This window comes from Schistocerca nitens, chromosome 9 (genome assembly GCF_023898315.1).
Source record: "Schistocerca nitens isolate TAMUIC-IGC-003100 chromosome 9, iqSchNite1.1, whole genome shotgun sequence".
Lineage (NCBI taxonomy): Eukaryota > Metazoa > Arthropoda > Insecta > Orthoptera > Acrididae > Schistocerca > Schistocerca nitens.
In genome coordinates, this window is record NC_064622.1 from 328,953,503 (window position 1) to 328,979,257 (window position 25,755).

Sequence of the window (25,755 nt, forward strand, 5' to 3'; positions counted from 1 at the left end):
GGATACGAGTGTACCATGTTCCCTGCCCTGGTAATTTCTCGCGTCAGCGGGCAGCGTGAGTGGAGAACCAGACAACTGCTTGCTACGAGCCGCGCACGCGGCCTAATCAGTTTACTGGCGGTACTCGAAATAATCCGCAGTCATTTGGCGGGCGGCAGCTAAACGCTTCCACTCGCTGCTAATTGGCCAGTCAGGCCGCCTCCCATGTAATCTGCCTCGCCACACGACATTCAGACAAGCAGGAGCGCGAGGAACACTATATCTAGCATAGCTGAGGTATCGGCGAACGCTGGTTCTGTTACATCGAACTGCAGGCCAATGCCCCTCCAGCCGACGGTCTTCTGTTTCAGGGAGCAAACTCATCCGACTGGGTTAAGAAGTAATCTCTACGGTTATTGCTCCTGAATTTTAGGTACACATCATGCATACATCGATTTAGCCATCATACGTACGATTGTCACCCAGCTATGATGGGCAAGATAGTCACCTTGGAGCACCGTTTTTCAAAGGGTTTTCTTCTGATTTATTAGTCGCGTAATGGTAATTTTGTCATAACGTATTAGTGAGAAACATGGCATGTCTAAGCTGCGAACCGCATTTTCTGTACTAGTTATCATTACAACAAATAAGCACAGGAAATAAAACATGTTTCAAAAGTTCATCTTCATCGGGCGTCTTCTCAGACCGACAGATCAATTATTTCGCATTTTTTTCCTTTCCATGTTCGACTAACAGCTACGTCAGTAGTGATTATACACTAATATTCCAGAAGAGAGAAAAGGGTCAAGTAGGGAATATTTGTACAGCAGCCTATTAATCTCTTCAGCGAAATCATTTAATACGAAATTGTATTAGCCCCCGTAACATTTGTATTAGACCCTGTCGAAGCGAAGTATAGTTATGTTCTCCAAGTTTTTGAGTTTGCATCGAGTCCAGTAAGTTACTTCCCAGTTAGCTCGCTCGTTTATCCATTTCACGTAAATTTCCTTACCTCAAGTGAAGCAGGTCATCAATACGTTTGTTCGAAAAAATATGCTGTAGAGTAAGGTCCTGTCTGTAGTGTATGTTTCAGTACGTCAAACAAAATTCTCCGATTTGACAGTCATTGCATCGTTTACCTGAGAAAATTTCACTTGTACGCTTTAGTTAATATTGGAGATTCTCTGCTAATGAAATGGCAGCTTACGAAATATCTAGTTACTACACGCCTTCATCAGGAGAACAATTAGTCACAGTTGCTTAACAAAATTTGAATTATTTCCACGATTTTTCTTAATTAAATTTAATTCATGATGACTGACTGGAGTAACTACACAGTTAATGATTACATAGAGAATTCACAGTAGGGTTTGCAATTTAAAAAAGGTGACTGCTAGTATATATTACTATTGTCTCACTGTTTTTCTGACTTTTTCATCTCACTAGTGAGGGGAAGCTAGACGCTGATACAGTTTTTCTGACAGGCAGAAAGAGAGACAAGAGGATTTGATAAAGCCGTGACAGGACAGCAGTACTTCTGGAATCAACTGCACGTGTCTGGGGTTATGTTCAGTGAAAAAACTAAATAAACCAGAAACAACTGTTTTTTTATGCTGTTAAGCTAACTTGTTGCACGCTTGTAAAAATTTAGGGGAACTATACACTAGGTACAACCGACTGAGGTAGTGCATGTTGAATTAGTTTTCCCTAAATCATTGCAGGCAAATGCCGCGTGGTTCCTTCAAAAGGCCACGGCCTACTGCTTGTCCTGTTCTGTTCTCATTAAACGCATGTTTAAAATCATACGTATGTATATATGACTCATGTTTCCTTGTATTAAATTGGCAGACCCTGTATCATCATAAAATGATCTTTGGACAAACAAATTACTGATACTGAAACTCCAAACACTGCTCCGTATCTAGCTGTTACCTCGACTGGAAATCTCAGAATCAGCAGCAAGGCCTCCAACGACGATGTCCCGCACACGCAGTGAGTCTCAGAAATACACAGCGCTGTAAACGTCTTGGGACAGCACTAAGGCATTCCCGACTATTCCTGTCTGCCCACAACGCTAGCTGCGAGGATACGGCGGAGCTGCCGTCGTGCAGCAGCCAGTGGTGTTAGAAGATTGAAGTGCCGGTACGGAAAGTTTCCGGAACACCTGAGCTAAATGCATTTCCCATTTGTGTGTGTACTCGGTGGCCCGACAGTAAGGCTGCGCCTGACTGGTCTCTTATCAGCTACCAGAATAGCGTCCTCTGTACTGAAAATCCACAGTGCAATGAGCTTTTTTGTGGAGTACGCCTACGTGTATTGTCTCCACAGTACTCTGCGTCATGAAAAGACATTTTAGACAAAATGTCATGCCACGTTCCTAATGTGCTTTACTATCACTTTTGGCATCGATGTAACTATTCTCTCAAAGATACTGTACAATACAAACAACTAAGGAGTATTAGTCACTTGTAACACGAAAGATGAGTTCCGAAAACGAGGGGCCTACAACAGCGAATTTACGTTGCTGGTGAAAAATCATGAATTGGCATAATTGTTGAGTGTCGCTTTAGTAAAACAGCGAATTTCAGTCAAAGAACGGACCATCCTCAAGTATCTATATGCAATGAAAACCATAACTGAGCACGTAGAAAACAAACAAAAATAAAATGGTATCTACATAACACATTCGTCATATAACCTATTAATTTAAAGAAATAGGAGGGGTATTACAGGCTATCCGTCCTCTCATTATCATTCGTATCTAGATCAACGTTCGCGTTAACTTACTAAAATCATACATTGCAAAAATGTACCCAATGTATGCATCAGGGAGTTTGTGAACACAGCGAAGGTCAGATATAAGTGGCATGTCCTCTTGTGTCACAAAAGCACTGACAAATGTTTTTGAAGTCATTCTTGAAGTGCTGCACATGGATAAATGAACACTCATGTACGTGTGGTACAAAGAAAAAATTCGAGAAGTATAATATGGAAAAAGATATGAAATTACACAATATTACATACTCCTGTGCAACTGTATAAAACTATTATGCTTAGGAATGTTGCGATGCCAGAAGACTTATTTAATGCAAGATGATCTGCAAAGGATCGATGAATGGTGCAATGAGTGACACTTGACCCTGAAGGAGTGGCAGTTGACCTTGAAGGAACGTACTGCACATAAGCACGCGAAGAAAACACTACTTGTCGTTTATATTATTAGCGGCAAACAGAACAGGAGTGCTAGTTCAGCAAGGTTCGCAGGAGAGCTTCTATAAGTTTGGAAGATAGGACAGGAGGTACTGGCAGAAGTGAAGCTGTGATGACGGGGCGTGAGTCGTGCTTGGGTAGCTCAGATGGTAGAGCACTTGCCCGCGAAAGGCAAAGGTCCCTAGTTCGAGTCTCGGTCCGGCACACAGTTTTAATCTTTAACTACGTATAGACATCAGTTTGACCGAAACTGGCAATTTTAATAAAGTGAGAGGCAGCTGTTGTCTACTGTGTACTCCACAAAACACGGGGCACAGCCTACACATAAGAGCGCCAAGCAGCCTACGACTCAGGTGCAATATAGGTTAGGCAGGCTCCAAAAGAGGCCGCACTCGCCAATGACTGTACTACGTCCTCGACAGACGTCACACAAATAGTTCCCACGTGGACACTGTCCGACAAACGTGAATGTGAGTACCCCAAGACAGTACAGGGCTGTTATAACTATAGTGCAGCTGATCACAGAATTTCAGTGTAGTCTGTAATTATCGTAGATATTCTAATGCATTAACGTGCATATGTTTCACGATGGAAAAGTTCCAATTCTATCCACCACGTGCAATACTGGCGCTGTGAATGCGAAAAAGACATGGTCACGTTTCCATACGTAATGGATTATGAAAACGAGGTTGGCAGAAAAGTCAAAGAAGTGAGCAAAGCATAACGTCGATTTTATTATTAACTACCGCTTACACAGTTTGTTCAATATGAGCACTGGAGACGTCGACGAGATGCTGCATTCGTAAAAAGCAGAAATTCCGATGGAATGTGAGCAATGTGTCCCTGTATACTGGCATCAGATCCTTCAGTTGGCGATACTCTCTCAATGCAGCACTGTAATTGCTGTCATACACACAAAATAATTTTGCTAACAGCGCACGGTCTCTGTTCTCGATAGCCATACTGTTCACTCATGTTACGATATGTCAAATGACGGCCTGGATGTCACACCGCCATACAAACTGTGTGCAGCGCCAGATTTGCGACTGGAGGCCAAAACTAGAACAAATTGTTGTCCAGTGTGCCTATGTTCCGCATTAACGAATTACAATATCTACCAAGTTTCGCTGCATTATATTAATTGCGGCCCACTCTGGACATCCGTAAGTAGCTGCACTTTAATTATAACCACTCGGTACCTCAGGAATATGTCTCAGCTACTGTAATCAAGAGTAAGAACCAACTAACATTATGGAAGAGATTTTATCCATCGTTCACTGGATATAGGACTACACCAGGTTTAAAGAAAGATCGGTGGAAGTATTTCCACATACCATCTTCATAATCTAGTTCAGAACTCCACAACTTTTATGAATAAACCATTGCAAATTGTGTTGCTACCCATTTTTGCCGTAGCTGTTTAAAATTTTAAAAGATGTATAAATCATCGCCCCCTTAAAATAATACATTACATCGTCGGAAACAGAACGGTTCAACGACAGTTCCGCAAGGGGGGCGAACGAAAAAGAATACAAGCTGGGAGAAGGCGACTAGGGGATTGTGGCGGTGTTGCGGTGTTGCAGTGTTGTGGTTAGCAGGCGGGCGCAGGTGGAGAACTTCCGCTGTTAGCAGGAGTGGGCCTGCGACGACGTGCAATTAACACAGGCTGGAGGGGGCGGGGCCAGCTCGCGAATAAAAAGTCCGGCCGGCAGCGCTCGGGAGTGGGCGCCCTCCGCCGTGGCCTACGGCCCTGCGATAAAAGGGAGAGCGGGAGGCGAGAAGGCGGCCGGCAACAAACCTTAAATCCCGTCACAGAGTTCACTCAGCTTATTAACATACTGCCGTAGTGTCAAACTTTTGCACTCGCAAACTCGCCGGTTCGAATCTCGTTAGTAGCTAGAAGCTTATTTAAATTACGTATTTATGGAATGTATTGGCAGAGCTGTAGTTCTCTTAAATCCGAGAACTGCTTTATGCAGCTCTCCATTATAGTCTACACTGTACAATCTTCATGTTTGCAGAACTGCTGCATCCTACACACATATGAACCTACATTCTGCACTCATTCCCAGGTCTCCCTCTACAATTTTTCCCAACCTCCTCCCCCTCCATTACCAAATTCACTATTTCTTTGTGTCAGAGGATGTGTCTTCTCAACCACTCCCTCCGTTTAGTCCAATTATGCCGTAAATTTCTTTTCCCCCCAGATTCCATATCTCCTTATTAGTTATTCGATGTACCCATCTAAGCTTCAGCATTCTTTTGTCACATCTCAAAAGCTTCAATTCTCTTCTTGTCTGCACTATTTTGTCGTCCAAATTTCACTTCAGTTCAAGACTACTGTCCAGACAAGTACTTAAGAAAAGACTTAACACTTAAATTTATAACCGATGTTCACAAATTTGTTTTTCTGAAAAGCTTTCCTTGCTATTGGCAGTCTGCATATCGTAATGGATTACTTTGTCTCACTCCCAATCTAATTCCCTAAGTAACACCTGCTTTAATTCGACTACAGTCCATTACGGTTGTTTTTTGTTGATGTTGATGTAACCTCGATTCAAGACTCTGTCCATCCCATTTGACTGATCTTCCAAGTTGTCTACCACCTGACAGAATTGGAAAGTCACTGACATACCTCACACTTAATTTCTTCTCCCTGAACTTTAATTCCATTTTCTTTATTTCCTTCACAGCTTGGTAAATATAAGGGCTGAACATCATCGGGCATCGGCTACAACCTTGTAAGGCATGGGAATCTATGAAGAGTTTCTCGAGATGGTCAAGTCAATTTCGCGTAAATACTGACAAAGGTTTGCGTACAGAATGACAACTTTCTCGGTCAATTGAATAAGCTCTTACTTACACAACCATGTGGTTTGTAGCTCACTTCTGTTGCACTGCTGACGTTTGACAGTCCTCTATTTTATACAGTGAATTAGAGACAGATTCGGGGAAGGCCCTGATCTATCTACTTGCGTGAGTAGTTGGAGGTTGTGCATAGCGGGAGGGGACGGCTGACGGGTGGCAAGTGTCTGCCAGCACGGGGAGTTGGCTGCAGCTGTAGGGACGCAGCGCTAGGCGTAATAGGCCACACCGCCAAACAGCTGGCAACCTGTTCCGTTCCCGACTCTTGTTTACCGTGCCAACTCAACGGCCTACTGCCTGCCTCACGCAATCGGCGGACGCCTTGGTCCGGCCGTACCTCCGGACGCATATGATCACAGCTGTAACGGAAGGTGCGTTTACACGGGACAGTTTACGGCAACAGGTGACTGCAGTAGTGTTGCCATCAACATCGCTGCAACGTGGTTGCAATACGCGGCAATACTGATGGTAGGAACCACCCGGCACCTACCTCGAACAGCAACAACCGAGGGTGGAGAATGTTCCGCAAGGCCGTGCTGTATCTATGTCTTGTCTGTAAATGCTCTTCCTTCTCTCTCTCTCTCTCTCTCTCTCTCTCTCTCTCTCTCTCTCTCTCTCCCTCTCTCACACACTTCCTCTCGCTCACGCCGACAGCGCTGGAGTGCCAAGTCAAGTAGCCCTGAGCGCTGAATCAATATTTCTCTCCAGTTTGGAAGAAGGCGCGAGTATTACCAGGCAAAGCGAACTGCAGACTTGGCCAGTGTTTTAGCTTAGTCGTGATTACGACCGAGAATCAGACAGCGGAGGTAGTAACAGCGTACAAACCAGTATTCATACGTACGATATCGCAGTGCCTACATCTCCGAAGGAACAAGCATTGCGGCGACTACAGCCGTTATGAAATACATGAAATGTATTCTAAGTTGCCAATAAGGACCGGCATCGGCTGTATAATGAAATGACAATGAAAATTTTCACCAGATCGGCACTCGAGAACCCAGATTTCCCTCTTATCGCGAGCGGTCGTCTTACCATTAGGTTATCTGACGACTCACGGCCAGATCCAAGCCTCTATATGTCGTCAACCATGTGTTTACAACATACACTCGTACATCCGTTATGTATATTCCCGTATGTTTGTCCAAAGGAACATTACATCTTAATTCAGAATAACAAAAAAAAATTGTCCAAATAGCTCTGAGCACTATGGGACTTAGCATCTGAGGTCATCAGTCCCCTAGAACTTAGAACTACTTAAACCTAACTAACCAACGGACATCACACACATCCATACCCGAGTCATGATTCGAACCTGCGACCGTAGCGGTCGCGCGGTTCCAGACTGAAGCGCCTAGAACCGCTCGGCCACAACGGCAGGCTCCGAATAACACAGGCAATGCATTATCATATTTATCCGTCGGCATCGAGCAAGCGACTTTCCAGTAAAATGTCTCGCCTGTACGGGAATATACATAATGGATGTACGAGTACACGTTGTAGACACATGATTGACGATTTATGAAAGTTTGGGTCTGGCCGTGAATCATGCTCCGATAGCCTAATAGTAAGGCGACCGCTCGCGATAAGCTGAAAGTCCGGGTTCGAGTCGCGGTGCGGCACCAATTTTCATCGTCGTTATTCCTTCATACAGTTGATGGTCTATATTCGCAATTGCAAATACATTTCAAGTACTCATACATGTGGAGCACTGCTACAGGCTACGTGTCTGCCTCTGCCCTGCGTCGCCCAACCATGAAATAATGACTGGCCCATCAGCTTGACAATGTTCGCCGCATCAGTGTGCTAACATTTATTCGTAGAATAATATGTCAATAGAAATCTGCGTTTCGTCTATGTAAACCACTGGCCACGTTTATTCCGTTAACTCATATTTTCGTAAGTCAGTGTATTCGCAAACTACCGTTTCTTCCATACATAATAAATATGTCGTTTATTCTGGCCTTTTCAGAACAAGTTTCGTATACAGAACAATGTTTCTCACGAGGGAACGACGCGGGGTCGAGGTTGGCGATTGAAGTACGGACTGAATGTTTACGTAGTTTTAAAAGGCGGCTACTTTACAATAACGCCGTTCACATTGGTAATCTTCGTACAGGAGAAATCATCCTCCGAAACCAATTTCCGCGTATTCCATTAAAACAGATACTGTCCTGCCATTGGTAACAGTCAAGCTTTCATGGTTTCAGACTCTGGCATGCTTGGGGAATCCTGTTCGATGCTAATCGCGCGATTCTTCATTTAATTTTTGTCGGCGAAAAATGCGCTGTTTTATATGATCGAAAAAAGGGAGAATCCCGTTCAATTTGTTAGTCGCTGGTTTTTAGCTGCAAGATAACATGAAAAACCTATATCGCAAAATGTTAATAGCCTAAGTTTCCACTCACATTTATTGAAAACTAATGTCGCTGCGGCAAATTGACCATATAACGTTCGTGGTGCAAGAAGAATTTAAGTAGCTAATATTTCTGCGAATTACTGTCACTCCGAAAACTACAAATTGTAACAAAACAAATATTTTGTCATAGTCAAGTTTTTCTATTCGAGAAGCAGAATGAACGAAGATGCATACACTTTGTAAGTGAAACGATACAACATGCAGATTGGCAATAGTAAGAAAAGGTTTTCTGACAAAAAGAAACTTTTAGTATAAAATATATATGTGTTATACATTCTTTTTGAATGTATTTATACGAAGTTTAGCGTTAAACGGAAGTGAAACGTGGTGCAACAGGGATACCCAATAAAGATGTACTGAATCGAACTTGAGAGGAAGAGTACTTACAACGCAACTTGACTAAAACACGGCACCGGTTCGCAGAACATGTCCTACGGCATCATCAATGAATTGTCAGTTTGATAACTGAGGAAAGTTTAGGGTGACGGTAAAAATTCTACAGGGAGAGCAATGTTTTCATACAATAAGCAGGTTCCCAATGTTTTAGGTTGCAGCAGTTCTGCAGGGATCACAAGGCTTACACGATATGAACTAGCGTGGAAAGTTGCATTAAACCAGTCTTCCGAATGAAAACTTCAAGCCATACTCTTCTCCATGATTAAGATACGCAGTTTCGTTTTTGTCGAACATTAATACGATACCGTAACCGTAAAACAGTGAGACTGAGGAAAAAAAAAACCACACACAGCTTGTCCACTCCACCACTATTCATTTACTCCTAACTACGTGTTGTCTTATCTTTTAGCTTTATTATACAGCGCAGCGTTTTGCACCTATACGCGTGAATCATATTATCTTTCCTTTATCAAAAAGGTAACCAGGTGCTTTGAACGAATGTAAACACTCGTAACGGTCATGTAATGAAACGACACTTAAACACGGCTTTCACTTGACAAACCAACAGCACGTAAAACAGTATCCCAGTGACGGTCGGATACTGAACTAACAGCTGTTCGCTTCAGAACACTAATATCAAATTATGGTCGAGCTGTGATCAAGTGGCTGCGAAATGTCTTTGTATAGGGTGCTCCACATCAAATCGGTACGACTCAGTGAGAACTCAAACTACAGACGGAATTCGCTTGGGGTTTACGGGAAATCCCCGCAAGTCGGTAAGGAAGTTACCACAGCAGACTGGTGTATCTCGTACATCACATCATCGCGTACTGAAAGATATGGTGTCAAAATCGTGTGAGTGCGGTGCAAGAGCTGAAATTTGAACATCAGGAAAAAAGATTTCATTACTGTAACTGGCTGTTAACATCAATTGCTAATAGTTACTTGGACCCTTTGCTTTACTTCAAGTCAGATGAGGCCTGGTTTCATTTATCAGGTGATGCAAAATTTCAGAATTGTAGATACTGGTCGCAGAACAACCCACATTCTGCATGAAGAACGTCTCCACTCAGACAATGTGTGTGTTTGGTGTGCGTTGGCACGCATGCGCATTATTGGCCCCATATTTTTCTATTACTCTTTAAACAATGGCACATATCTAGAGATCTTTGACATTTTCTATGCACAATTAACAGATGGTGAGAAGCTGTATGCAGTATTCCAATAAGATGGAGCAATCGCTCACACATCCAACCAAATTGTGGCTCACATCACCAACGAGTTCCCTGGAGGCAGACTTGTCAGAAGAGGCTCTGTCTCCCAAGATCCCTGGACATTATGTGATTTTTATTTATGGGGCACATTACAAAGTAAAGTGTATCCTGGCAATCCTCGCACAATAGAAGATAAACGGAATATTAATAGAAAAATTAAGAACACCACGCCTGTAGAATTACAGTGTGTTGCTGGTAACGTCATCACACTAACTTAGCGACGTCTGTATACCAACGGCTACCACTTCCAGCACATCTTATAATAAGGTGACTACTTTTAACGTTACTATCATCTATTCTTTTTTAGTTCATTATTACTTAACCAGGGCGTGAAGCATATCGGTTTTACGTGGGACACAGTGAAGTTCACAGGGAAAAGCAATTTATTCAACTTTACTTCCCATCAGCATCAATTTATAAGCACAAGGAAACGTACAGCAAAAAAGCGCCAACATATTCCAGATCTTAATTAAATGAAAATACCATCTAATAAGGTGGTGAGGGGCCTATTTTGTCTACCAGAAATTTAACCGATTCCTAAAAACACCTTTCGTTAACCAACAGATTTACAATTTTTCTTGACATTATACCAAGTTTCTTCTCGTTTGTATGGCAGAATGTGAGAAACAATAATAAGAACAAAATCTGCTCTGACTATAATATTCGATTCAAACCACAATGGCGCTCTAGTAACCAGGCTGATTGATCGTGCAAGTCAGTTTTCACTGAGATCATTTTGAGACCAGGACTACAAAATTGCAACCGTATGTGCGTAGGATCTATCAGTTTGGAAATATTGCTTCTATAATTTCTGTAGTACGAAAAGCATTTCATCCCAGATTTTTAACTAGCAGTAATTTCTCCATCAGGAGTAACAGCATCGGTAGTAAGATTCCGTCACACCATTTCTAAAAACATCATGGAAGTGCCTCCATGAATAACTGTTGAAGTAAAACATGTCTCTAAATCAGCTGCTTCGAATGTTATCCATCATCGGAAACAATATGATTGAAGATTTGTCAAAAGTGGTACACAACAGAATGGTTGGGCTCAGAGTGGGTTCAGCGTGTGGTGGAAGAGACTGAGAACGTTATCGCCAAATCCTCTCCATTTACCCAGAAATCACAAGCACAATGGAAAATAACTTTCCTACATATACACAGTTTTCTCGGGTCAAATGCAAGAAGTGAAGCGAGGTCGGTCTTTGATTCTTTCGATTTGTGGTCTTATATCTAGGGCACGGTCGTGTAACAGGCCAAACTTATTCCAGGCCACCTACGCAGTGTGGTTTAGACTCCAAGTTATTATTCCTTAGGTCGCAGCGTCACATATTGCACCACCACCAAAGAACTTTTTCTTTTGATGCACCAAGTGCACCTAGTGTTTTGAAGTCTGTTGACTTTCGTACTGCTGTACACAAACATTTTTCCAATTAGTCTCACTGATTTCCGACCACCACTGACAACTGCACACCAGTTTCTAATTCTGTTTGCAGACTTAGGGCTAGCCATTACGGTTCATCGTACCAGAATGAGATTTTCACTCTGCAGCGGAGTGTGCGCTGATATGAAACTTCCTGGCAGATTAAAACTGTGTGCCGGACCGAGACTCGAACTCGGGACCTTTGCCTTTCGCGGGCAAGTGCTCTACCAACTGAGCTACCCAAGCACGACACACACCCCGTCCTCACAACTTTACTTCCGCCAGTACCTAGTCTCCTACCTTCCAAATTTTACTGGCGGAAGTAAAGCTGTGAGGACGGTGCGTGAGTCGTACTTGGGTAGCTCAGTTGGTAGAGCACTTGCCCGCGAAAGGCAAAGATTTCAAGTTCGAGTCTCGGTCAGGCACACAGTTTTAATCTGCCAGGGAGTTTCATGGTTCTTCATACACTGAATAAAACAGTCTTTGAAAGAGAATCTTCAGCAGAGCTCTTAACAACCGCCGTCACTTAAAACATTGTCGACTTCTGTAAGTTTGAACACTGCGGTGAACAAGTGTCCGAAAAGTAATAACGCTCAGACTGATCACTGACCAATAGCAAGACGATCGCCACTCAGCGATTCTATTAATTCGTGCGAATCCTAATGTTCTCGAACAGTAGCGCTAAGCAGCTATAGAGCGATGTTACAAATCGACAAATGCGAGACTCATCCAGCCTGGCGACACAATGAGGCGTGAACTCGAGGACGCCTTAGGATGATGTAGCGCGTTAAGTGGAGAGCGCTGTGTGATTACAGCCGACGACGTGGTCGCGCGCCTACGACACAGCAGACGGCTCCATTGCAACTAACACGTTGTTCCGAAGACGTCGTTCGTATCTATGATGGAACTCGAAAATGGATTTCCTACCAGCAAACCAGGTCTGATTTGCAGTTACCGAAAGGAAGATATGTCTCATTAACACTAATTGACACAAAGATTTTTCTTTTCTTTCTTTATAATAAGTTTTGTTCTTAGGCAGGATCGTCTCAACTACATGAGCAATAGCCCAAATCTTTTATGTTCCGCACATCCTAGTAGTAGGCACTGAGGAACTGATGTGTCGAATCAGTAAAGTCACAAGGATCAAGAAGAAAATGCCTATCAAGGAACATAATGAATCTGCGAGAGAATGTTTGAGAAATATGAAATGCATATTATCCAGTACAAGAAAAGCATGTGCAATTAAAACAAAAGAATCAAAATCTCACCTGTAAGATTTTGAACAATGTTTCCCATACGATCTCGTCGGAAGCCAACTGATTTCGACTGATGGTCTAGTTACGTACCAACTCTCTGCAATTCTGATTTCAATTTCCCGCTTCTACTACTTCTACTGCATTTATTCATTCATCCTACGCGCATTCATTACTATGACTAAGTGTAGATCACTATTGCTAGAACAGTTCAAGTTTTACGTGTTTATTAGCAATTAATCACTACGGAAATATGCATTTGGCTTCCAACGTAGCAAGTCTATGTTTAAATGTGTCAGATATAAACAGCCACTCCAGACTAAGTTTTCAGCCGGTGGCGTTTCATCGTATCGTGCTCACCCTAAGCGACTAAATTTGAAAATACAAACAGCATAAAATATTTCAAGCGATGATTTCCTGGCATTTTATGTTATAATTTCATGCTACAGGTGTGTCAAGTATAAACGAAGTTCTTCCCAAGGTTTTCCCGGAATCACAGAAGACACTTCAATACGTCTACTATGCTAGAAGATTCCACATTTTGTTCACAGTACTCAAGGTGGAGAACCTAGTGGTCTTTATTTAATTAATGGCGTGGGCGATGTCTCTCAACCTATCGGAGCATGGCTCGTACCGTTTGACAAAATCTGACAGGTTAGTTGCCGAAATATTGTTAAAAAGTAAATGATAATTTACTTCAGTGTGCTCTTAAAGGGCGGCAGGCGATGATTTCTCCTTAGGAAGATACAACAGGCGCTGATCTTCCTCAATGTACATAGCGAGACGTGTCATTGACGCTGAGCTTACGCCTCTGACAGTGTGTGGCTCCTCAGAACACTTGAGGCGTTTCATTTACACTCGAACCTACCGTCACCCCTACAAAAATTACGGAAAAGTAATCTTTGATTTCTTTCATTGCTACAGGTCTCTATACGGAGCAACGTGTTACGGTTAAACTCTACACAAGGCCGCTCATGCGCTGCGTATGTTCACGGTACGGATTAGATGTTGCTCACGTATCTCCAAGTCAAGTTGGATGCGGTCAATAGGAGGCGTAGGAAACTAATGAACAACTGTTGAACGGATGCTACTATGCGTCGTTAGATAACGAATTGATCTCATTTTGTGGACCTTTTGCCTCATATTGATGTTTATGTTAATTTATACGCATATATCTACAGCAATTTTGCACCTCTTCTGTGGAAATGATGTTAATGATTTAACCTGAGTGGTTGACATTGTCTTGAATCGTACGGACGGCTGTTACTTCACTTCTGCTTTGTCCCTTGCATGAATTTCTTTTACTGCTATATACAGCAGAGAGAGAGAGAGAGAGAGAGAGAGAGAGAGAGAGAGAGAGACCGTGCGTTTTGAAATATAATTCATGATTTCGTCTCAAAGGCGGAATCTGCGGTATGGTAAAGGACTCAGTCAGAAAGCGATATTTATGTTAATCTGGAAGCTGGTAGTTTAATTTCCTGTTAATTTCTGCTTACTTGCGTCCAGAGTCATGTAGCACATACATTAAGATGCGGCAAAAGGAGACTCAATTTTAAATAATTATTGTGTGTGTGTGTGTGTGTGTGTGTGTGTGTGTGTGTGTGTCGATCGAAATGGAAACGTCTTTACGTCACTGGGCAATACAGACCAGCTGTTCCGATATCGTAGCTTCCCATGGCCCCTCGCGACATGTTTTACCAATATAGAGCTCGAGATTAGAGCGTGGACGGCCTCTCTCGAAGTTTTCCCAGATTTCTGTCAAACAGGAGCTAGAGATCTGTATGCAGCGAGTGCGCACGTGCACGTATGCGTGTACGTCTAACCTAATAATCTACGAAACTGTTGTAACATCTTTGGCCTCACACAGCAAACTTTCTTTGAGGCCGTATTAATGAGACACTCAGCACGCGTATTGACGCTGGTAGCACCTTGTCCCCAACATTCACTTCGCTGTGCTGAAAAAGTTGCAGTGAAACGTAGTCGTACTTTGCTCCGTCGGTGGGCGTAACGCAGCCTCAACGCAACTGTGCTGTCTACGCAACGGCGACCTTGACCCAGTGGACGGAACGGCCTTCATCGCCTCCCCTGCCGCCTCCTCACCTTACCCGTCCTTCCGCGCTTCTCTTGCCAGCCACACTCCTGGCTCATGCCGACTGCCCCACTACTGCCTACCTTCCTCGTAACACCATACTTCCACTCTCCAACAGACTAACGCGAGCACGCTCATCGTAACTCTCCTCGATCACTCCGACGCCCAGTACAGTGCAACCTAGGTTCCTTCGCTGTTCGCAAGTAAAATACCACATCAAAATCTTTGAAGTTCAACGAGAGACGGAAGGTCGGCGACACGAAAATAAGGAAACTCACGGTCCAAACGGGCTACTGTTCCCTCGACAGCGATACATCAAAGTCGACCGGAAGGAGAGGAGTCATCTCGCTTCTCCGAAACAGCTAAGCGCAATAGAGTGATTTCGAAAGACATTTCCAAAATCAGGAAACTATCCCATTCAAGTAATGATACAAAGTCGTCACTCGAGAGGAGATATATCTTACGAATCCCTAATAGCAACTGAAAATTTGTGTCAGACCGGGAATCGAACCTCAATCACTGATGTGCAACTTATGATCTTCGAAATCTACCGCCAGATGTTCTCCTATGAAATAGGGGAAATAGACCAATGGCGGGTGGCGAGGGGGGAGGGGGGGTAGAGCGGGTTGGGGGCATAGAGGGGAGTCGGTTGAGGACCGTGGATTAGCATGCCACAATGAATACCTACGAAATGAATCATGCAATTACTGTGAGCACTTCCTCCGACGCACCACTGCTGTAGACGCGTTCAACATGGAAGTTAATGGAGACATCGTAACTATACTAATTCAAAATGCAAATGATAAACCACTGTCATTTAATGTATAATTTTATGTGCACAGTGTAACGGGACATCTTCCTCTAACATTACTTTTCCTCAACAGTAGCTGTCGCTACCAGTATTATTTTTAAAATTTCGGACAGATCAATATCTCAGTTGTTCCATCATCTTTCGGACGTGCACTCGGGACAGCGACAGCGAGTGCACGCCGGAAAGATGATGGAACATTATGTCCGCCGGGAAAACTTCAAGAATCACATTATCTCAGTTGTTTTTCTGAAAACTTTCATACAATTTTATATGCAATATGTTATATTCCAAGCTAAAATTTATGAAAAGGAATTATTTTATAAAATATTTTAGTTTCGATGTTGTAATCGATAAATACTAGTTCTGAATGTACAGCCAAATTTTTTTTTAGAAACACTTGAAATTACGAATTATTAGAGCACTTAAAATTTCTATTATTAATTACGCAATCCTGTACCGTTAACTATGTTTAATTCTGGATTCATTTAAGAAATAATAATCGAAATTAATTATGTAACGGAAACTAGTAGAAATTCATTTGTTAAGAAAAATTGTAAACCCTTCCGAATATTGTTGAGTGTGGGAGTCGTAAGCTTGCCTCGGATTTTTTTTTTTTTTTTTTTTTTGTGGTTTTCGGGCGCACAACTTCAATGGTCATTAGCGCCCTGACTACTCTAAGAATGCACCGCGAGGCACAAGTTGACAACAACAACTAAAAGGGAAAACACAATAAAAGACAGACTGACAGGCATAGGATTAAAAAACATCATCAAATGTCCTTAGCGAGGTTTGTCAAATTGATAAAACAAAGAACACGAGCAGCTGCTCGTGGGTCATCCGCTAAAATGGCATCTAAAGTAGTAGGCAGGTTAAGATCGAGGCGCAGTGTTTTAAGATCGGGACAGGACATTAAAATGTGACGAACCGTCAGCAAGTGCCCACATGGGCAGAACGGCGCCGGCGCAGCCGTCAGCAGATGGCGATGGCTGAACCGGCAGTTTTTTTTTTTTTGTGGTTTTCGGGCGCACAACTTCAATGGTCATTAGCGCCCTGACTACTCTAAGAATGCACCGCGAGGCACAAGTTGACAACAACAACTAAAAGGGAAAACACAATAAAAGACAGACTGACAGGCATAGGATTAAAAAACATCATCAAATGTCCTTAGCGAGGTTTGTCAAATTGATAAAACAAAGAACACGAGCAGCTGCTCGTGGGTCATCCGCTAAAATGGCATCTAAAGTAGTAGGCAGGTTAAGATCGAGGCGCAGTGTTTTAAGATCGGGACAGGACATTAAAATGTGACGAACCGTCAGCAAGTGCCCACATGGGCAGAACGGCGCCGGCGCAGCCGTCAGCAGATGGCGATGGCTGAACCGGCAGTGTCCAATTCTTAACCTTGCTAAAACGACCTCCTCCCGCCGAGAAGGGCGTGAGGAGGACGTCCAAGCCACGGGAAGAGGTTTTAAGGCCCGAAGCTTGTTGTCGGTAAGTGCAGCCCAATCGGCATGCCACAGCGACACAACGCGCCGACAAATGACCCTGCTAAAATCGGACGAAGGGACACAACAAGAAGCTGTCCGAGGCTGGAGGACCGCAGCCTTGGCCGCGGCATCTGCAGCTTCGTTCCCAGGGATACCGACATGGCCAGGAACCCACATAAAGCTAACCGGCGTACCGACGTCCACCAGCTGCTGAAGAGAGCGTTGGATCCGGTGTACGAAAGGGTGAACCGGGTACGGATCACTGAGGCTCTGGATGGCGCTCAGGGAATCTGAGAAGATGACATAAGCAGAATGTCGGTGGCGGCAGATGTACAGAACAGCCTGGTAGAGGGCAAAGAGCTCAGCTGTGAAGACCGAACAATGGCCATGGAGCCGGTATTGGAAACTTTGTGCCCCGACAATAAAGGAACACCCGACCCCGTCATTGGTCTTAGAGCCATCTGTATAAATGAAAGTCATGTTGTTGAACTTCGAACGAAGTTCCAAAAAACGGGAGTGGTAGACCGAACCGGGGGTGACCTCTTTTGGGAGCGAGCTGAGGTCGAGGTGAACGCGGACCTGAGCCTGGAGCCAAGGTGGCGTGCGGCTCTCGCCCACTCGAAAGGTTGCAGGGAGTGAAAAATGAAGGTGTTGAAGGAGGCGACGAAAGCGAACTCCAGGGGGTAGCAAGGCAGAGACATACAACCCGTATTGAAGGTCAAGAGAGTCGTCAAAAAAGGAACGATAAGAAGGATGGTCGGGCATTGACAGTAGCCGACAGGCATACCGACAAAGCAGTATATCGCGCCGGTAGGTGAGTGGCAATTCGCCAGCGTCAGCATGAAGACTCTCTACGGGACTGGTATAAAATGCTCCGATCGCAAGTCGTAAACCCCGATGTTGTATGGAGTTGAGGCGGCGTAAGATGGATGGCCGTGCAGAGGAGTATACGAAGCTCCCATAATCCAGCTTGGAGCGGACGATCGACCGATATAGACGAAGTAGGACGGTTCGATCCGCTCCCCACGACATACCACTGAGAACACGGAGGACATTTAAAGAACGGGTACAACGGGCGGCCAAATATGACACATGTGGAGACCAGCTAAGTTTCCTGTCAAAGGTAAGGCCTAAAAATTTGATTGTCTCCACGAGTGGGAGAGCAACGGGACCGAGTCGTAAGGACGGTGGGAGAAACTCTTTGTAGCGCCAGAAGTTAATACAGACCGTCTTCTCGGCAGAAAAACGGAAGCCATTGGCGACACTCCAGGAGTAAAGACGGTCAAGAGAACGCTGAAGACAGCGCTCCAAGACACGTGGACACTGCGCGCTGCAATAGATGGTAAAATCGTCCACGAAAAGGGAGCCTGATACATCAGCTGGGAGGCAATCCATTATTGGATTGATCGCGATGGCGAAGAGAGCGACGCTCAAAACTGAGCCCTGTGGCACCCCATTCTCCTGGCGAAAGGTGTCGGACAGGACAGAACCCACACGTACCCGAAACTGTCGATCCATTAAAAAGGAACGAATAAAAAGAGGGAGGCGACCGCGAAAGCCCCACGTATGCATGGTGCGGAGAATGCCCGCCCTCCAACAGGTGTCGTAAGCCTTCTCCAAATCAAAGAACACAGCCGCGGTCGGGCGCTTCCGCAAGAAGTTATTCATGATGAAGGTCGACAAGGTAACCAGATGGTCGACAGCAGAGCGGCGCCTTCGAAATCCACATTGTACATTGGTAACTAGGCGGCGAGACTCGAGCAGCCAAACCAATCGAGAGTTAACCATTCGCTCCATCACTTTACAGACACAGCTGGTAAGCGAGATAGGTCGATAACTGGAAGGCAAGTGCTTGTCCTTCCCCGGCTTAGGAATCGGGACAACAATAGACTCGCGCCAGCATGCGGGAACATGTCCCTCAATCCAGATGCGATTGTATGTACGAAGAAGAAAACCTTTACCCGCAGGAGAAAGGTTCTTCAGCATCTGAATATGAATAGAATCAGGCCCTGGAGCGGAGGACCGTGATCGGCCAAGTGCGGTTTCGAGTTCCCGCATGGTGAATGGGGCATTATAACTTTCACAATTCGAGGAGCGGAAGTCACGTGGCCTAGCCTCCTCGGCCTGTTTGCGGGGGAGGAAGGCAGGGTGGTAATGAGCGGAGCTCGAAACCTCGGCGAAAAAGCGGCCGAAGGCATTGGAGACAGCCTCAGGGGCCACAAGGACTTCATTCGCGACCTTCAAGCCAGAAATTGGGGAGTGGACCTTAGTGCCAGATAGCCGGCGCAGGCTACCCCAGACAACAGAAGAAGGAGTAGAACTGTTGAAGGTGCTGGTGAAAGCAGCCCAGCTGGCTTTCTTGCTTTCTTTAATAATACGACGACACTGAGCACTTAATCGTTTATAATTAATACAATTCGCCACTGTAGGGTGGCGTTTAAAGGTGCGTAAAGCACGTCGACGAGCACGTATAGCGTCCCTACATGCTGCGGTCCACCAGGGGACCGGTACGCGACGTGGAGAAGAAGTAGGGTGAGGGATGGAATATTCAGCAGCAGCGAGAATGACTTCCGTGAGGTGTGCGACCTGACGATCGCAGCTTGTGAAGGTTTGATCCTGAAAGGTCGCCCTGGAAGAGAAGAGCCCCCAGTCTGCCTTGGAGATGGTCCAACGAGAGGAGCACGGAGAGGGAGTATGCTGCAGGAGATGGATAACACACGGGAAGTGGTCGCTCGAATATGTATCAGCAAGTGCATACCACTCAAACCGGCGTGCAAGTTGGGGAGTACATATAGAGAGGTATAAATGGGAATAGGTATGAGATGTGTCCGAAAGAAAAGTAGGGGCGCCAGTATTGAGGCAGACAAGATTGAGCTGGTTGAAAAGGTCTGCTAACAAGGAGCCCCTCGGGCAGGATGCTGGAGAGCCCCAAAGAGGATGGTAGGCATTGAAGTCTCCAGTTAACAAAAATGGTGCAGGTAGCTGAGCAATAAGTTGCGTCATGTCTGCCCTGGTAACGGCAGATGACGATGGAGCGTAAACGGTACAAAAGGAAAACGTAAAAGTGGGGAGAGTAATGCGGATGGCAACTGCCTGCAGGCCGGTGTGCAACGTGATGGGATCGTAGTAAATATCATCCCGGACCAGCAACATAACCCCTCCATGAGCTGGGATACCTACCACAGGGGGTAGGTCAAAACGCACAGAGGTGTAGTGTGCCAAGGCAAATTGATCGCATGGGCGTAGCTTCGTTTCCTGGAGGGCTACGACGAGCGGACGATGCGAGCGGAGCAGCAACTTCAAGTCCTCTCGGTTGGAGCGAACGCTGCGAATATTCCAGTTAATAAGTGCCATCGTAAGAAAAGGAAGATGAGAGAAGGGGTCACCTCGAAGGCCGCTTAGGGCCTGGCTTCGAGCGAGCACTGCCGCCGCTAGCAGGAGGCGGACAGTCATCGTCCATGGGGTCTATAGGGTCATCGGCCATCTCAGGAGGATGGCCGGGAGGGGGAGCTTCCTCCGCCGGTGAACGGCCAGATGTTCGGCTACCAGCGGTGCGGCCAGGCGAAACGGATGACGGCCTGGGGCGGCAACCGCTGGGTGGCGCAGGAGAAGAAAGGCGCCGCGGCGGAGAAGGAGAACTGTGCTTCCTATGCGCCTTTTTAGAAGGACGTTTGGTGGAAGTACCGGTCGAAGGCTGGGAGGTCGAGGGACGGAGGAAGTCTGCACGGGATGGTTCCTTCTTGAAGGCCCGTGCATCTGACTTCGGGGTCTTCGACTGAGCAGAAGCTGAGGAAGTGGCTGGTGTCTGTGGGGTGATGGGAGGAAGAGGAGACGTCGACCGCGCGACCTTAGCACTGGCCGAACGGACGACCGTGGTGCTGAAGGTCAGATCGCATGTCTGGGTTGCTACCTCCCGGGTAGTCCGAGGAGAGGCGAGGACAGTGCTGTATTTCCCCGCTGGGAGCAGCGTGGGCTTCCTACTAGCCAATAGCTTGCGAGCAGCCGAGGTGGACACTTTCTCTTTGACTCGAATTTCCTGGATACAGCGTTCTTCCTTATAGACAGGACAGTCGCGGGAGGATGCGGCATGGTCACCCTGACAGTTCACACAACGAGGAGACGGAGGTGGACAGTCACCCTCATGGGCATCCCTGCCACAAGTGACACATTTAGCCGCATTGGAACAAGACTGTCGAGTGTGATTGAAACGCTGACACTGGTAGCAGCGCGTAGGTGTCGGGACATAGGGGCGAACAGAAATAACCTCGTAGCCCGCCTTGATGCGCGATGGCAGCTTAACACTATCGAAGTTTAAGAAAAGTGTCCGGGTCGGTACAAGGTCATTGTTGACCTTTTTCATGACCCGATGGACAGCCGTCACGCCCTGCTCAGCGAGGAAAGATTGAAGCTCCTCGTCAGTCAATCCGTCGAGAGAGCTACTATAGACTACACCACGAGACGAATTCAAAGTGCGGTGGGCCTCCACCCGGACAGGGAACGTGTACAAGAGTGTGGCCCGAAGCAGTTTTTGTGCCTGAAAGGCACTCTCAGTTTCTAGTAATAAGGTACCGTTACGCAACCTGGTACAAGATTTGACAGATCCGGCTATGGCATCTACGCCCTTCTGGATAACGAAAGGGTTGACAGAGGAAAAATCCTTTCCGTCCTCAGATCGAGAAACTACGAGGAACTGTGGGGCAGGCGGTAGTATTTTTGTCACTGTTGGCTGGTCACGTTTCCGTTTGTGGGTCGAAGTCGAAAGCGATGGAGTAGAATCCATTGCGGAGGAATCCCCCATGATTGCCAGCGTCTCCGATGGCGCGCTCCTTCCTTGTGGGGACCCTCTCAGAGGGCACTCCCGCCTTAGGTGAATGTTTACACCTCAGGTCACACCTCCCGAGAAACAGACGGAGGGACCAATCGGCATGGTCAGAAGGTATCAGCTCAGGCAATCACCCCTCCCCGGGCCTGGCCTTTACCAGGGGGTACGCGCGTGCCTTACATGTCTACCCAGGGCGGGGACTTACGCGTTACCCCGTCACCGGCTACGCGTGCGAACGCGTGGGTCGGCCTTCAGACACGCACAGGGAGGAAGGAAGAAGAGGAAAAAGAAGAGAGAGGGAGAGAGAGGACAGACTGTCTCAAACGCCGAGGCGGAGACCAGAGAAGGCAAGGAGAAGAAGGCAATGAGAAAGCAAGGAGAAGGAGGCAAGGAGAAGGCAAGGAGAAGAAGGCAATGAGAAGGCAAGGAGAAAAAGGCAATGAGAAGGCAAGGAGGAGTCAAGGGAAAGAGTAAGGAAGACAGTGAAGTGGAGAAGAGCAAAGAAAGGAACCAACAAAAGGAAGGAAGAAACGAGAAGTGAAAAACCAAAAAGACCATGATTATAGGTCGTGAAACCGTCCGTCTCCGGACGCAGGCGCTAACTACCCCCGTGAGGGGGATGGACTCCTTTTAGTCGCCTCTTACGACAGGCAGGAATACCTCGGGCCTATTCTAATCCCCGGACCCGCAGGGGGGGCCTCGGATGTGGTCGGACGTATTTTTGCATTTTTGTGCGAACAATGTATCTTCGGCTATGTTAATGTGAAAAAAATCAAAGTACTGTATGATATAGGTACTGAAATCTGAGAAAACATTTACGTAAAAAAATGCTGCAACGACAATCTTCATATTTATTTAGTTCAATACAACCGTGAGGACCTGATTTAATATTTTTAGCTTCAAGAATCAGACCCCTAGACAAGAACAACTGGAGCCATCTCCACATGACAAGCTAAATAAACTAGAAAGTTTATTGTAATTTTCGCTCGTCTCAAATCTTCATAAAAGACTTTGCTTATTAATTTCTTGGACTGAACATTGTTTAATGTGGACAATAGATGGAAGAAGGGGGGAGATTACAACAGTCGGTAGACTATTCTAACTAGTCTGTTGCGATACGAAGTTCAAAGATATCTGTCGACGTCGTGAACATACAGGAAGAACAATCATTTCCAGCAGCGACAAAGTAGGGTTGCTTTTATGCGTGAGCATGATGTGCTGTGCTGCCAACAGCAATTTTACTGGATGCGAGGAAAGAAGGTAATGGGCTGACGTCCCCGTCGATGAGGTCATTCGAGGCGGAGCGCGCGCACACAGATTTGACAGGGATGGTGGAGCAAACTGGCAGTGGTCTTATCAAAATAACCATATCGGCATGCGACTTAACCCATTTAAGGAAACCACGGAAAGTCTCAAGCTCTACGGCCGATGAGGATTTGAACCCAAGTTCAGAGGCTAACTATCGCACCACATCGGTTGATAAATGCCGTACAAGGTAGAGATTACTTATCGTGTTTTTCCACCACTGTCAATTAGACATTGCATCATACTAATCTAAGGCTGCTTTATCTATCGGCCACACAGAATTGCAGCGTGGTCCCTGTTACTAAATGCCAACAGGACGTATTCCATTGATATTAGATATCGCATGAAACCCTCGATGTGATGCGTTTTTGGAACGACTGCATCAACATGTTACAAAGAAACAGAAAATATCTTCGGAAACACCAACCAAAACAATTAACCGTCACGTATCTGCTTAAAATATGACGGCACAGTAAATGTGAGGGCAGATCTGCATTTGAATGACTTCAATACTTCAAACGTAAAGTCTCCTGGAAAGCGAGAAACGAAGATCAAGTTCCCTCTAAAAATCAGATGTAGAATAGCAGTGAAATGAAAGAAGCCAAAATTAGAACCATACATGAAACGTTCAACAGTTTCGAAAGAAAAATTCTCTCTCAAGATGTGGCAAAAAGCCCCAAAAAAATGTCGGTCTTATGCTAAATCAATAAACGAATCAAAGCCATTGGGTCCATACGCTCTGCCGTAATGCCATATACGTGGAGGACAACGGTGAGAAGCCCGAATTCCTTTTCCCAAAATTGTCTCACTGAAGATCGCAACGGGGTTGTTCGTCTAAATAGTTGCACGAACGTCAAAATACATATAGAAATAGAAATTCAAATGAAATTGTTGAATAGAGGAAAGGTCACTGGACCTGATCCTACAAGTAGTGTGCGAAAGAATTTGTTCCTTTAATAACCGCAGCGTACCGTAACTGGGGCAGCGAAACGTTCCTACTGACCAGAAAAAATTCAGTACGCCGAAGACGTCTCTTCTGTGGAATCAACATGGATTCTGATAACGATCATGGGAAACCCAGATCGCTCTGTTCGTCCACGAGACCCAGAAAGCAGAGGATACAGGCGCGCAGGTATGTACCCTGTTCCTTTGCTTCGCAGTGAAGCGCTTGGCAGTTGACCCTACACATAAAAAATGCAACGTGCTGCGCATACATAGACAGAAAAACTCATCATTATGTTTTACATGATTGCCGAAGCAGTCACATCCATTACATATCTGTGAGTATGTGTACGGAGCGATCTGAAGTGGAACGACCACATCAAATTAATCCCAGGTAAGGCGTTGCTAGATAGGTTCATCGTAAGAATCCTCACTGAGTGTAGTCCATCCACGAAAGAGGTAGCTTACAAAATCCTCTTTCGACCAATACTGAATACTGTTCGTCAGTTTGGGATCAGTGCCAGATATGCTTGACTAAGTACAGAGGATCTAAAAGGCAGTGTGTAGCGTTACAGGTTCATTTAGTGAATGCAGAAGCGTCATGGAGATTCTCCCACAACTTGAATGACAAACGTTGCAAGAGTTGTTGTGCATCACGATGTGGTCTATTGTTAACACTTTGCCGTCCGCACGTCTCATACAAATTTATTCGCTTGGCGCCGGCAGCGCTAATTCGGATTACTTGGCTTGTCGCCGGCCGTTCTTGACATTATCGGGAGATTATAAACTGTTAAGTTCTACTAATCTCATCGTTAGTTCTACTAAGTTCTCAACTCTGTTCCCCTACTTTCATGAAATTTCGAAGATATACATATTTAAATAAATAAAAAATTGTTTCATATACTTGTTTATTTGCATTGTCTTTGGTACTTAGTATTTCTCTTTCATATGATATGTAGAAAAACAGTCTCCAAGATGTAACGCAACTCCACAAGACTTGCACATTAATTTGTTGGGTTTTTCTTTTTGTTTTTGGAACATACATGGCAGTTTCTTCGTTTCGGAGTTGGTGTCGTTTTATGTGACCGGAAAGTGTCAACCGGATCATGATGAGACGTACGTGATGTAGTGGCAACCTCCAAGACTTGCTCGGCGTATTCATCGTAAATAATCGTATCGTCTCTTTCGTCTGCCATGATGAAAGGGCACAAGTACTTTTATAAGTACAGAAATCTTGCTGACCTGTGTAACTTATTGTTACCTAAACAAAACACCAACAGAATCCAAAGGGCACTAAAGTGCTGTCGCCGGCCACTGCGCAATACTATGCTCACGACACCACTGTAGAGTCGCCGGTCGTTGGCCGCTATTTCGCGCACGACACCACTGTGGTGTCGCCGGACGGCAGAGTGTTAAAAACCCCGAGAACGTACGTCTCCAGACAAGTCAACAAATATATTCGTTCTTCTTCCTTATACCTAACGAAA

The 25,755-nt window shown here is 45.3% G+C and overlaps 1 protein-coding gene across 2 annotated transcripts in view; it reads right to left on the minus strand.

The window, feature by feature from the left end:
• The window catches only part of LOC126202984 (phosphatidylinositol transfer protein alpha isoform), a 192,932-nt gene that overhangs the window by 112,893 nt on the left and 54,284 nt on the right, over positions 1 to 25,755 (minus strand). The gene's annotated exons all lie outside the window — the stretch shown is intronic.